Here is a 15,323-nt window from a genome sequence, read left to right on the forward strand (position 1 = left end):
CTTTTAGCTGAGATGAATCTGTGCTACAGTAAATGTATCACTTAAACATGAGCCATGTATGAGGGAGTCGCAGTTGGAGTCTGTGTCATGGAAATTGAGGAGTCGGAGGTTTGGCTTACTGACTCCACAGCTCTGCCTACTGTACCCCACCTCAACTCCCAGGGCAAAGTATGGTGACCCCAACACAGTATAATCCCCCAACTGTGACCCCCACACAGCCTTCCATGCAGTATAGTGGGCCTACATACAGTATAATGGCCCCCACATCTCTCCACACTCCACTGAGTATAATGCAGTCGCCATGGTCCTGCACGCAGTATAATGCAGTCCCCGTGGCCCTGCACGCAGTAGAATGCAGTCCCCGTGGCCCTGCACGCAGTAGAATGCAGTCCCCGTGGCCCTGCACGCAGTAGAATGCAGTCCCCGTGGCCCTGCACGCAGTAGAATGCAGTCCCCGTGGCCCTGCACGCAGTAGAATGCAGTCCCCGTGGCCCTGCACGCAGTATAATGCAGTCCCCGTGGCCCTGCACGCAGTATAATGCAGTCCCCGTGGCCCTGCACGCAGTATGATGCAGTCCCCGTGGCCCTGCACGCAGTATAATGCAGTCCCCGTGGCCCTGCACGCAGTATAATGCAGTCCCCGTGGCCCTGCACGCAGTATAATGCAGTCCCCGTGGTCCTCCACGCAGTATAATGAACTCCCCGTGGTCCTCCACGCAGTATAATGAACTCCCCATGGTCCTCCACACAGTATAATGAACTTCCCATGGTCCTCCACACAGTATAATGAACTTCCCATGGTCCTCCACACAGTATAATGAACTTCCCATGGTCCTCCACACAGTATAATGAACTCCCCATGGTCCTCCACGCAGTATAATGAACTCCCCATGGTCCTCCACACAGTATAATGAACTCCCCATGGTCCTCCACACAGTATAATGAACTCCCCATGGTTCTGTATGCAGTATAATGCAGCCCCCCATAGGGTAAAAGGCAGCCCCCACCATAGGGTAAAATGCAGCCCCAGTCCTCCAGTATTATCAGTACTCACTGATTTATAAATAAATACATACTTACCGCTTCTCATTCCCTGCTGCTTCAGTCTCTGCAGCGCGTCTCTGTCATCACCTCAGCAGCTGCCAGCTCCACTGTCTGACAGAGCGTGGAGTGTCATCACGCCGCTGCGTCAGAAGTATGGAGGAGTGATGAGAGAGAGAGTGTCATATGACTATCCCTCCTCCATCATTGCTTTCAACCAGGGCCGGCTCCAGGTTTTTGTGGGCCCCGGGCGAAAGTCTCAGTGGCCCCTTTAATACATACAGCATTCATGATGCACAGATACAGCGGAGAAATGTAGGTATACAACACAGGGCAAAGGCTGCCCCCTCACCCTTCACATATGCAAACATGCACGTACACAGCACGCAGACATGCAGATGGTACACAGATATGCACACATACATTTGCAGACAAGCACATACACAGATACGTACATATTTGAACACATTCTTAAAAACACATAAAACAGACATAAATATATATATACTAGATGGTGGCCCGATTGTAATGCACCGGGTATTCTAGAATAGGTATGCGGCCGACCGGGTGCAATCAGCAGAGCTGTGTTTAAATTTGGCGCCAAAATCGCTGATTGGTCGCGTTCGGCAACCGCGACCAATCAGCAAAGCGGTGTTTAAATTTGGCGGCAATATCGATGATTGGTCGAGGGCGGCGGCCGCGACCAATCAGCCAAACCGTGTTAGTGAGGACTGGAGAGCGTGTTTAAATTTGGCACCAAAATCGCTGATTAGTCGCGACCAATCAGCAAAGAGGTGTTAAAATTTGGCGCCAATACTGCTGACTGGTCGTGGCCGCCGACCGCGACCAATCAGCAGAGCGATGCAGAGCGGTGTTTAAATTTGGCACAAAAAGCGCCGATTGGTCGCGGCCGGTGGTTGCGACCAATCAGCAGAGTGAGGTTTAAATTTGGCGCCAATACTGCTGATGGGTCGAGGCCGGCGACCGCTACCAATCAGCAGAGTGAGGTTTACATTTGGCACAAAAAATGCAGACAGGTGGCGGCCGGTGGTTGCGACCAATCAGCAGAGTGAGGTTTAAATTTGGCGCCAATCTCGCTGATTGGACGCGGACGCCGGACGCTTCCAATCAGCACAGCAGTGTTTAAATGTGGCGGCAAGATCGGTGATTGGTCGCGGCCGCTATTTAAATGTGGCGCCCAAATCGGTGATTGGTTGCGGGCAGCGGCCGCGACCAATCAGCAGAGCGGTGTTTAACTTTAGCGCCAAGATCACTGATTGGTCGGATGTGGAGAGCGCGACCAATCAGCGAATCGTATTGGTGAGGAGCGGGGAGCGGAATAGTATTAGTGAGGACCGGGGAGCACCGCTGCCTGTGCGGCTACTTCCACTGCGAGAACCCGGGACATGAGCGGGCGCTCGCAGCAGAAGTATCCCGACCCGCAGCGCTGCTCCCCGGTCCTCCCTTCACACCCTACCGCTGATGTCCCCACAGTATCCGCATGGTGTTACAAAGGTCCGGACATTTGTGTTAAAAAATCGCTGATTGGTCGCTGGCGCTGCTCGCGACCAATCACCGATTTGGGCGCCAAATTTAAATATCGGCCGCGACCAATCACCGATCTTGGCTCCACATTTAAACACCGCTGTGCTGATTGGTCGCGGCCGATATTTAAATTTGGCGCCCAAATAGGTGATTGGTCGCGGGCAGCGCCAGCGACCAATCAGCGATTTTTAACACAAATTTCCGGACCTTTGTAACACCATGCGGATACAGTGGGAACATCAGCGGCTAGGGTGTGAAGGGAGGACCGGGGAGCAGCGCTGCGGGTCGGGATACTTCTGCTGCGAGCGCCCGCTCATGTCCCTGGTTCTTGCAGCGGAAGTATCCGCACAGGCAGCAGCGCTGACATCCAATTGGTCCCGGACGCTATTTAAAAGTGCCGCACAAATCGGTTATTGGTCGCTGTCTTGGCCCGCGACCAATAACTGATCTTGGCGCCAAAGTTAAACACTATTGTGCTGATTGGTCGCGGACGCTGACCGCGACCAATCACCGATTTGGGCGCCAAATTTAAATATCGGCCGCGACCAATCACCGATCTTGGCTCCACATTTAAACACCGCTGTGGTGATTGGTCGCGGCCGATATTTAAATTTGGCGCCCAAATCGGTGATTGGTCGCGGGCAGCGTCGGCGACCAATCAGCACAGCGGTGTTTAAGTTTTGCGCTAAGATCAGTGATTGGTCGGGTCCGAAGACCGCGGCCAATCATCGAATCGTCTTGGTGAGGACCGGGGAGCGGCGCTGCCTGTGCAGCTACTTACGCTGCGAGAACCCAGGACATAGCGGGCGCTCGCAGGAGAAGTATCCCGACCCGCAGCGCCGCTCCCCGGTCCTCCCTTCCGCATGGAGGTCAGCGGCGCCGGCGGTCCTTCCGCTGCTACCGGCCGGGAGATGAGCGCCTCGCGCCGCTCATCTCCCGGCTGCATCTCCGTCCCGCAGATGGGTCCGGCAGTCGGGTTCCTTCCGCTGCTACCGGCCGGGAGATGAGCGCCTCGCGGCGCTCATCTTCCGGCTGCATCGCTGCTCAGCTCCGTCCCGCAGATGAGCCGCTAACGGCCGCCATCTTTTTTTAGAAATCCCCCGGCGCTGATTGGCCGCTGCCGGACCAATGAGCAACGCGGGATTTCCTGCACAGATAGACACACAGACAGACAGACGGGATAAGACGATTATATATATAGATACACAGTCATACACATTAGAAATATATTTAATATGGGGACTGGGGAACCTGGTGGCAAGCCTCACTTACCTGCCCCTTGTCCTGTGTCCGGTCCAGCTGTGCAGGGCCGCTGGCAAGTCTGATGGCCATCACAGGCTCTGGACCATCAGAGGGGCCCACTCGCCCCCCCAGCATGTCCACAGGGAGGACCTCCGGCGGTGTTTGATTGCTTACTCGGGGCCCCCCTCCTGCACTCTCTGCTCCACCGGCGCTGCTTAATTGCCGACACTTCATCAGGGCATCCCCCCCGGGCCTCCCTTCATCAAGGACCCCCGCCCCCCGGGCCTCCCTTCATCAAGGACCCCCCCGGGCCTCCTTTCATCAAGGTCCCCCGCCCCCCGGGCCTCCCTTCATCAAGGACCCCCCCGGGCCTCCTTTCACCAAGGACCCCCGCCCCCCGGGCCTCCCTTCATCAAGGACCCCCCCGGGCCTCCTTTCATCAAGGTCCCCCGCCCCCCGGGCCTCCCTTCATCAAGTACCCCCGCCCCCCCGGGCCTCCCTTCATCAAGGTCCCCCGCCCCCCGGGCCTCCCTTCATCAAGGACCCCCCCGCCCCCCGGGCCTCCCTTAAACAGGGCCCCCCCTCCTGCACCCCCACCCCCCGCTCCGCTGTTTGATTGACGCCGCCCGCCGACACTGTTTTCAGACATGGCCGCGCGCTGTGCGGCTGTGTCTGATAGTAATGACGCGGCAGGGGCGACACAAGCACAATTAAAGGCGCAGTGTCTCCCCTGCCGTCATTACTACCAGACACCGCCGCCACCACCGCAGCAGCAGCACTTGGGAGCCACCGCGGGACAGGAAGGAACAGCTGTACGGAACCCGGAAGTGCGGGTTCCGTACAGCTCCCAGCAGCTTCCTGTCCGACCCGGCGACAGGAGCGCTCTCAGCGGCGAGGCACTTGCGGGCGGCAATGCAATGCCGGCACCGCGCTCTGCACCGGCGACACCCCCCCTCCCCCACAAAAACTCCGGTTTTCATATGGAGTCTGGGGGAGGAGAGGGAAGTAAAAAAAATAATAAAAAATACCTCTCCCCTGGTGCCGCCCCCTGCGATCTGCCGCCCTAGGCACCGGACCACGAGCGCCTAAGTGTAAATACGGCCCTGCATTAGGGATGAATTTCACAGACACGGCCTGCAAAACCCAATTAATCCCACAATTGCCCATAACAGCCGTTCACATGGAGCTTTCACTTGATCAGAGCAATTTGAAAAATGAAAGCTGATCTCTGCGAGTTGCGACACTACTGGAACGGCGCTGGCACGGGAGGTGAGTATAGGTGTTTTTATTTTAACAAGGGCAAGCAATCAGATTGAGAAGGGGTCGTCCTAGTAGTGGACAACCCCTTTAAGCAAGAGCACAATACCCCCAGTGAGCAGGAAGCCCGGAGGCAGGAGAGCAGCGTCCTCCAGAGGACAAGATGACACAACCACTTTTATAAAGACCACCAGTAGACTCTTTTCACACATCATTTTTTGGCTTGTAAGAAACTCCATTGTTTTCATGCATATTATTACCAGCTTTTCCAAATGGCATTTTATTTAATTCAGATATGTTGGTGTCTTTTTTATGCCTCTTTAAGTCCTACAAAGAAACTTATGGGAAAACACATGAAAGAAACGCCACACTTAGGGCTTGTCAAAAAACACACCTAAAGTGAGCTGTCACACAATAAAAAAGCCTGATGGTTGTAGAGCATTTAATATTACCTGTTGTCTTTTAGGCTACAGATGAAAAAATGCAGAAAAAAAATTGAATAAAAACCCTTGCTGGTTGCTGTATACTATGCTGATGGCACACTGTCACAGGGTGGGTGGCAAGCACCCAGGACAAGACAAGTATGTGCCCCCTAACCCGTGAACCAGTAGCAGTCTGAGTCCTTTCCAAAAGCCCAGTATTGCACATGTATTGTAATTTAAGAAAAATACTGATGTAATTATACTTTATGATTTCAACTCAATTTTTTTTCTGCTTTTTGCTGAAATCAGGTCTCAAATTTTAAATATATAAAACTTTATACATTATTTGTTTGCTTTGTATTTGTTATTACATTTTCTATGTAACAATTTTATTACCCTAACCCTATTCCTAACTTTAACCATAACCCTATTCCTAATCTGGTCCCTAACCCCAGCCCTAGCCCTAACCATAGACCTAATCCTAAACCAGGCTCTTGCCCTACTTGTAACACTAGTTCGAGTTAGAAAAAATGTAAAACTATAAAAGCAGCTCTATAAAATAAAGGAAGACAGTATTGAGCAGCAAAGCGGATGCCCACCCAACGCTACTTATGCCGAGCGCAGAAGTGGAGATGAGTTTGCCAGTGGCTGCTGCTCTCTACATAAGCAAAGATCAAAATTACAAAATTGTAATGAAGTGAGCTTTATCATATAAGTCGCTGCCTAAGCAGAGCACAACAGCCTATGGCAAACTCATCTCGAGCGCTTCACTCTATATAAACAGAGACTGAGACTACAGAAAATGAGCAGCGAATGAATGAACACTGGTTATATGCCCTGCACATGATTAGAGCTGTCTTCAATAATTAACTGCTCATTTTCTGCCATTTTAGCCACTGCTTATACATAGCACTGAAGTCAAAATGAGTTTGTCATAGACTTCTGTGCTCTGCATAGGCAGCAATCAAAACAAACATTATTATACTTAGCTTTGTTATTTCAGCCGCTGCTTATGCTGAGTACAGCAGTGGATGAGAAATTCATCTCGCTTGCTTTGTTTGCAGCCTGTCGATGCACATAATATAGAGATGTCAACTATTTCTCAATAAGTACAATGGTCAGAGATACTGCCATACAAAAAAGATAACAAAAGAAAAAATGTTTTTACCTTGCTATCTTACAGGTGGAAGGTCCCCTTGTATAGGGTTCCCCACTAGAGATTGTTCTTATGCTTATTCTATATATTCATATTTATGATTGATATATATATATAGTACAGACCAAAAGTTTGGACACACCTTCTCATTTAAAGATTTTTCTGTATTTTCATGACTATGAAAATTGTACATTCACACTGAAGGCATCAAAACTATGAATTAACACATGTGGAATTATATACTTAACAAAAAAGTGTGAAACAACTGAAAATATGTCTTATATTCTAGGATCTTCAAAGTAGCCACCTTTTGCTTTGATGACTGCTTTGCACACTCTTGGCATTCTCTTGATGAGCTTCAAGAGGTAGTCACCGGAAATGGTCTTCCAACAATCTTGAAGGAGTTCCCAGAGATGCTTAGCACTTGTTGGCCCTTTTGCCTTCACTCTGCGGTCCAGCTCACCCCAAACCTTCTCGATTGGGTTCAGGTCTGGTGACTGTGGAGGCCAGATCATCTGGTGTAGCACCCCATCACTCTCCTTCTTGGTCAAATAGCCCTTACACAGCCTGGAGGTGTGTTTGGGGTCATTGTCCTGCTGAAAAATAAATGATGGTCCAACTAAACGCAAACCGGATGGAATAGCATGCTGCTGCAAGATGCTGTGGTAGCCATGCTGGTTCAGTATGCCTTCAATTTTGAATAAATCCCCAACAGTGTCACCAGCAAAGCACCCCCACACCATCACACCTCCTCCTCCATGCTTCACGGTGGGAACCAGGCATGTAGAGTCCATCCATTCACCTTTTCTGTGTCGCACAAAGACACGGTGGTTGGAACCAAAGATCTCAAATTTGTACTCATCAGACCAAAGCACAGATTTCCACTGGTCTAATGTCCATTCCTTGTGTTCTTTAGCACAAACAAGTCTCTTCTGCTTGTTGCCTGTCCTTAGCAGTGGTTTCCTAGCATCTATTTTACCATGAAGGCCTGCTGCACAAAGTCTCCTCTTAACAGTTGTTGTAGAGATGTGTCTGCTGCTAGAACTCTGTGTGGCATTGACCTGGTCTCGAATCTGAGCTGCTGTTAACCTGCGATTTCTGAGGCTGGTGACACGGATAAACTTATCCTCAGAAGCAGAGGTGACTCTTGGTCTTCCTTTCCTGGGGCGGTCTTCATGTGAGCTAGTTTCTTTGTAGCTCTTGATGGTTTTTGCAACTGCACTTGGGGACACTTTGAAAGTTTTCCCAATTTTTCAGACTGACTGACCTTCATTTCTTAAAGTAATGATGGCCACTCGTTTTTCTTTACTTAGCTGCTTTTTTTCTTGCCATAATAAAAATTCTAACAGTCTATTCAGTAGGACTATCAGCTGTGTATTCACCAGACTTCTGCACAACACGACTGATGGTCCCAACCCCATTTATAAGGCAAGAAATCCCACTTATTAAACCTGACGGCACACCTGTGAAGTGAAAACCATCTCCGGTGACTACCTCGTGAAGCTCATCAAGAGTGTGCAAAGCAGTCATCAATGCAAAAGGTGGCTACTTTGAAGAACCTAGAATATAAGACATATTTTCAGTTGTTTCACACTTTTTTGTTAAGTATATAATTTCACATGTGTTAATTCATAGTTTTGATGCCTTCAGTGTGAATGTACAATTTTCATAGTCATGAAAATACCGAAAAATCTTTAAATGAGAAGGTGTGTCCAAACTTTTGGTCTGTACTGTATATATATATATTCTTTGACTACGGGCATTTGTGCAATTTCGTCTATTCCAGGCACCGTTGTTACTATCTTTATACTTGTATGCGCCTGACCCCCTAGCATTTCTTCCATCTAGTCACCCCTTTTTGTCTTTTATATTTTTTTTTCTTCACTTTTGTTTTGATTCAATAAATATACTTTTTCTTGCAATGTTATGCTGGGTTGTTCTCCTTTTTTTCTATATAGTTCATTGATGTGGATAAATAATACAGCATATTGTTAAAATGGGCCCTAAAATCCTAAAATTATCTGTGAGATAATACTGAAGTGATGAAAAATTAGAAAAGATAAAGTTTAAATCAACTAACGAAAAAAAGTAGAACAGAAACAGATTTAATTTTATTACAGCCCTTATATCAAACGTATACATTCCCATCCTTATACTGTAGCATACACCTTGGATTCTTATTGGTCAGTTACTGATCACATGACCAGTGCCATCCAGGTGCCCGTGCGCTCAGTTGACAGTTAGGAAAGTGACAGTTGGATTTGACTGGTGATAGTGAAGAAGCTGTCTGTGGACTGTGATCAAAGCGATATTATGGAGAAGAAGGAGGTTTTAGGGAGGAAGAGAGCGAGGAAAAGAAGACACTTGGACTCATCGGCTGATGAGGAGTCTTCTATCAAAAAAAAACAAAAGACGGGAAGAAAGAGTAAAAAAACAGACTCAGGACGGAAGATGTCTCCCACCCCAGAGATGGAGCGAGTGGACGAGGACGTCATTGCCAAGAGTGAAGGACTCAAGAACAGAAGACACTTGGACTCATCGGCTGATGAGAAGTCTTCTATCAAAAACTCCAACAGGAAGGGAAAAAAGAGAAAAAAAAGAGACTCAGGAAGGAAGATGTCTCCCACTCCAGAGAAGGAGCGAGTGGATGAAGACGTCATTGGCCAGAGTAAAGGACCGAAGAACAGAAGGATCGACCTGGACTGTTCAGAGGAACGAAAGACACCAATCATTAAGACTAATAGTCAGAAGAAAGAAGACGTGGGAAGCTCAGGTAAGAAGAGAAATGTAACTAGTAATTATAGGGAACGTTATTGAACATGTTTTATACCTCCACATGTAATCCAGGAATAAAGTCAGCAAAATGGTTCCAAATCTACCTTTATAATGAAAAATTACCAAAACCAGTTTTATATTAGAGCAGATGAGTATAGGGGTTGTGGGCAGTTTACCAATATAAAGTCGTAAGAGTTATCTGTTCCCAAATCTTGGTGAAATGTTATCATTGTGTAATGTCCAGGTTCAGTTCTGCTGAGATTTACCACAACACATGGAAAATGCTAGCACCTTTTCAAAGTGAATCTGGCAGCAGTTTTGTGTTTTCCTATCTGAGAGCAGTAAGATATAGAGTCAGAGACCTTTGTAACAATGATGTACTACTCATTGGGCTACATTGTATAATTTTGATAAAATCACAGTTTTATCTGCTACAGATTTACCAGTTCTAACAACACTGATTGGCAGCTTTCTGTGTGTGTACACTGTGCATAGGCAGAAAGCTCCCAATCAGTGGTGGGGGCGGGGTTATACAGAGCTCATGAATCTAGATGACTACCTGGCAGCAGTCCTTTAGTGATAATCTCCTGCTGATAAAACAGTGATTTTAGCAAAACTACAGCATGCAGCCCAAAAAATGACACATTTCTCTTTAAATATTATATATCTATATATCTCTCTATATATATATATTATATATCGGTTAGGTGTCATAACCTTGGTGACATAGCCCCTTTAAATGCTGCATTGCCTGAAATAAAAAAAAACACATCCCTCCTGGAATGGCGCCATTCCAGCGATGTTGGCATTGAGTCTCTTGGTAAATGTGAAGTGTTTTTTGTTTATTTGAGGCCCTGTAGCATTCCAGAAGGGGATGACAAGTAGTGGACAAACCCACACAGTCCAATTAAATGTCAAATTTATGCAAATGTTAGAATGTTGCAATCTCCTTCTCTACTCCCCTCTTATCCCCTCTTCCCACAATCGCATATATGGTTTCTCCCGTGCTTCCCCCCTACTCTGGAACTGTCTACCCCAACACATCAGACTCTCGCCTACCGTGGAAACCTTCATAAGGAACCTGAAGACCGACCTCTTCTGACAAGCCTACAAGCTGCAGTAACCCTCGCTCCACCATACCGCTGCACGACCAGCCCTACCCTCACCTACTGTATCCTCACCCATCCCTTGTAGACTGTGGCCCTCGCGGGCAGGGTCCTCTCTCCTCCTGGACCAGTCTCTGGCTTGTATTGTTCATGATTATTGTGCTTGTCTTTACTATGTATACCCCTTCTCACATGTAAAGCGCCAGGGAATAAATGGCGCCATAATAATAAAGAATAATAATAATCCTAGTGATACGTGTAAAGGATTGTCCGTCTCTTTGGAGGTTTATTTCATGAGTATTGCAGTAGCTTCTCAGCACCGTACATTTAGAGATCCTTGTGTCTGCCTTGTGTACCTGCTGTAGCGGATGTGCCATGTCTGCGTTATCCTCCATATTGAGGTCTTCTCCTATATGGTTCCTGTAATGCAGCCCACATCACCCATATTACTAGATTCTCATCAGTTGTTCTTGGTCCCATCTCCTGACAGCAGTGATAGATCAGTGACATGGAGCTGCTGTCCCCTGATGTATAATGCAGAGTCTCACAGACTCATTTATCAAAACTGTTCATTACATTCTCTTTGTTGTCCATAGCAACCAACCAGAACTCAGCTTTCATTTCTCAACCTGCTTTGGTAAAATGAAAGCTGATCTGTGATTGGTTGTTTTGGGCACAGTAGACAGCCCTGCTGTAAGGGTATGTGCACATGGTCAGGAGGCGCTGCGGGTTTGAAGCTGCGTGTTATGCAGCGTCATACCCGCAGTGGCTAGATGTTACAGCATAGTGGATGGGATTTCAAGAAATCCCATGTCCACTATGCGTATGTTGGCTGCAGATCACTGGCGGAAACTGACATGCAGCGTGTTTTTCAGACCTGCAGCATGTCAATTTCTCTTGCAGGTCCTCATGTGAACTTTCCCCATAGACTAACCTCTATGAAGAAAGTCCGCATGTGAAAAAAAAATGGCGCCACTCATTTACATAATGAGGGGGGAAGCTATTCCACAGTGTCGGGACCGCAGGCGGCTCCTGACCGTATGCACATACCCTAAGGCTGTGTGCACACGTTGTGTTTTTGCTTCGTTTTTTTCATTGCAGATTTGTCACAAAACTTGAAGGATTTCCTGTTGCAAAGTGAATGAGTGCCCTGAAGACTCCTGCACACGTTGCTTATTTGTGACTGGCAGATTTGGTGCAGATGTAAATAGATAGCGTGGTAAGCGCATGCACTGACTCCGGCACCATTTCATTGAAGTATTGTGCTACAAAATTAAAGGGATCCTTTCATCAGAAATAACGCTATTAACCTGCATATATAACAGTTAATCTGCAGATTAACAATATTACTATGCTGCCCAGCAGCTGAATGCAGCGGGGAGAAAATTAACTCTATTCTCCTCGCCAGCATTCTGTTTCAGTCCTGGGGGCGGGACAGTGCCGGTTCGGTCACCACTCTGAGTATACAGAGCGTCCCCTATAACTGCGCCCCCAGCACTGACTGACACTGGCTCTACATTGAGGCCGGCTGTCACTCAGGGCCGGGGTTACAGCGGCCGCTCTGTATTCTCAAAGCTATGACTGAACCAGCGCCGGGCCAGACCCCATGACTGAAACTGAATGCTCCCCCATCAGGGTGTATGCTCCCCCATCCTGGTACATGCTCCTCCATCCCGGTATATGCTCCCCCCATCCAGGTCCCCCATTCTGGTATATGCTCCCCCCATCCTGGTATATGGTCTTCTCATCCAGGTCTCCCATCCTGGTACATGGTCTCCTTATCCGGGTCCCCCATCCTGGTACATGCTCCTCCATCCTGGTGTATGCTCCCCCATCCAGGTCTCCCATCCTGGTACATGCTCCTCCATCCTGGTATATGCTCCCCCATCCTGGTCTCCCATCCTGGTAAATGCTCCCCCATTCTGCCTGTTCTGCTGTTCTTTCATTCAGAAAAAAAAACAACACTCCGACTCACCTTTCCCCTCTCCATTGCAGCGCGTCCTCGATCTCTGGTGAGGCTGGAGGAGTGTGGCGCCAGAGTTTGTGACTGCACATAGTGCTATGTGAGGATCATACTGTATATAGGGAGCTATGTGGGGCTCATACTGTATATAGGGAGGCTATATGTGGCTCATACTGTATATAGGAAGGCTATGGGGGGCTCATAATGTATATAGGGAGCTATGTGGGGGGCTCATATTGTATATAGGGAGGCTATGGGGGCCTCGTACTGTTTATAGGGAGCTATGTCGGGGTCATACTGTCTATAAGGAGCTATGCGGGGGTTCATACTGTATATAGGTAGGCTATGAGGGGCTCATACCATATATAGGGAGGCTATGGGGGCTCATACCATATATTGGGAGGCTATGGGGGCGCATACTGCATATAGGGAGGCTATGTGGGGCTCATACTGTGTATAAGGAGCTATGCGGGGGTTCATACTGTATATAGGGAGGCTATGTTGGGCTCATACTGTATATCAGGAGCTATGCGGGGCCTCATACTGTATATAGGAGGATATTTGGGAGCTCATACTGTATATTACATGCTATTTGGGGGCTCATACTGTATACAGTGAGCCATGTGGGGCTCATACTGTATATAGTGAGCTATGTGGGGCTCATACTGTATATAGGAGGTTATTTGGGGGCTCATTGTATATAAGGAACTATGTGGGGGGATGATACTGTATATAGGAGGCTATGTGGGGCGATGATACAGTATATAGGACACTATGTGGAGGGATGATACTGCATATAGGAAGCTATGCGGGGGTTCATACTGTACTGTATATAGGGAGGCTATGTGAGGCTCATACTGTATATAGGGAGCTTTGTGGGGCTCATACTGTATATAAGGAGCTATGTGGGGGCTCATACTGTATATAGGGAGGCTATGGGGGACTCATACTGTATATAAGGAGCTATGTGGAGGGCTCATATTGTATATAGGGAGGCTATGGGGGCTCATAAAGTATATAGGGAGGCTATCTGAGGCTCATACTGCATATTGGAAGCTTTGTGGGGTTCATCCTGTATATAAGGAAATATGTGGGGGGCTCAAATTGCATATAGGGAGGCTACGGGGGGCTCATACTATATATAAGGAGCTATGTGGGGGGCTCATATTGTATATAGGGAGGCTATGGGGGCTCATACTGTATATAGGGAGGCTATGTGGGGCTCATACTGTTTATAGGGAGCTATGTTGGGCTCATACTGTATATAAGGAGCTATGAGGGGGTTCATACCATATATAGGGAGGCTATGGTGGCTCATACTGTATTTAGGGAGGCTATGGGGGGCTCATATTGTATATAAGGAGCTATGTGGAGGGCTCATATTGTATATAGGGAGGCTATGGGGGCTCATACTGTATATAGGGAGGCTATGTGAGGCTCATACTGTATATAGGAAGCTTTGTGGGGCTCCTACTGTATATAAGGAGCTATGTGGGGGGCTCATATTGTATATAGGGAGGCTATGGGGGCTTATACTCTATATACGGAGGCTATGTGGGGCTCATACTGTTTATAGGGAGCTATGTCGGGCTCATACTGTATATAAGGAGCTATGCAGGGGTTCATACCATATATAGGGAGGCTATGGGGGGCTCATACTGTATATAGGGAGGCTATGGGGGGCTCATACTGTGTATGGGGAGGCTATGGGGGTGTTCATACTGTATATAGGGAGGCTATGTGGGGCTCATACTGTATATAAGGAGCTATGCGGGGGCTCATACTGTATATAGCGAGCTATCTGGGGGCTCATACTGTATATAGGAGGCTATTTGGGGGCTCATACTGTATATAGGAGGCTATCTGGGGGCTCATACTGTATATAGGAGGATATTTGGGAGCTCATACTGTATATTACATGCTATTTGGGGGCTCATACTGTATATAGTGAGCTATGTGGGGCTCATACTGTATATAGTGAGCTATGTGGGGCTCATACTGTATATAGGAGGCTATTTGGGGGCTCATTGTATATAAGGAGCTATGTGGGGGGATGATACTGTATATAGGAGGCTATGTGGGGCGATGATACAGTATATAGGACACTATGTGGAGGGATGATACTGCATATAGGAAGCTATGCGGGGTTTCATACTGTACTGTATATAGGGAGGCTATGTGAGGCTCATACTGTATATAGGGAGCTTTGTGGGGCTCATACTGTATATAAGGAAATATGTGGGGGGCTCAAATTGTATATAGGGAGGCTACGGGGGGCTCATACTATATATAAGGAGCTATGTGGGGGGCTCATATTGTATATAGGGAGGCTATGGGGGCTCATACTGTATATAGGGAGGCTATGTGGGGCTCATACTGTTTATAGGGAGCTATGTTGGGCTCATATTGTATATAAGGAGCTATGAGGGGGTTCATACCATATATAGGGAGGCTATGGTGGCTCATACTGTATTTAGGGAGGCTATGGGGGGCTCATATTGTATACAAGGAGCTATGTGGAGGGCTCATATTGTATATAGGGAGGCTATGGGGGCTCATACTGTATATAGGGAGGCTATGTGAGGCTCATACTGTATATAGGAAGCTTTGTGGGGCTCCTACTGTATATAAGGAGCTATGTGGGGGGCTCATATTGTATATAGGGAGGCTATGGGGGCTTATACTGTATATACGGAGGCTATGTGGGGCTCATACTGTTTATAGGGAGCTATGTCGGGCTCATACTGTATATAAGGAGCTATGCGGGGGTTCATACCATATATAGGGAGGCTATGGGGGGCTCATACTGTATATAG

This window comes from Phyllobates terribilis, unplaced genomic scaffold (assembly GCF_046119375.1).
Source record: "Phyllobates terribilis strain yellow unplaced genomic scaffold, ASM4611937v1 Scaffold_11__3_contigs__length_659146591, whole genome shotgun sequence".
Lineage (NCBI taxonomy): Eukaryota > Metazoa > Chordata > Amphibia > Anura > Dendrobatidae > Phyllobates > Phyllobates terribilis.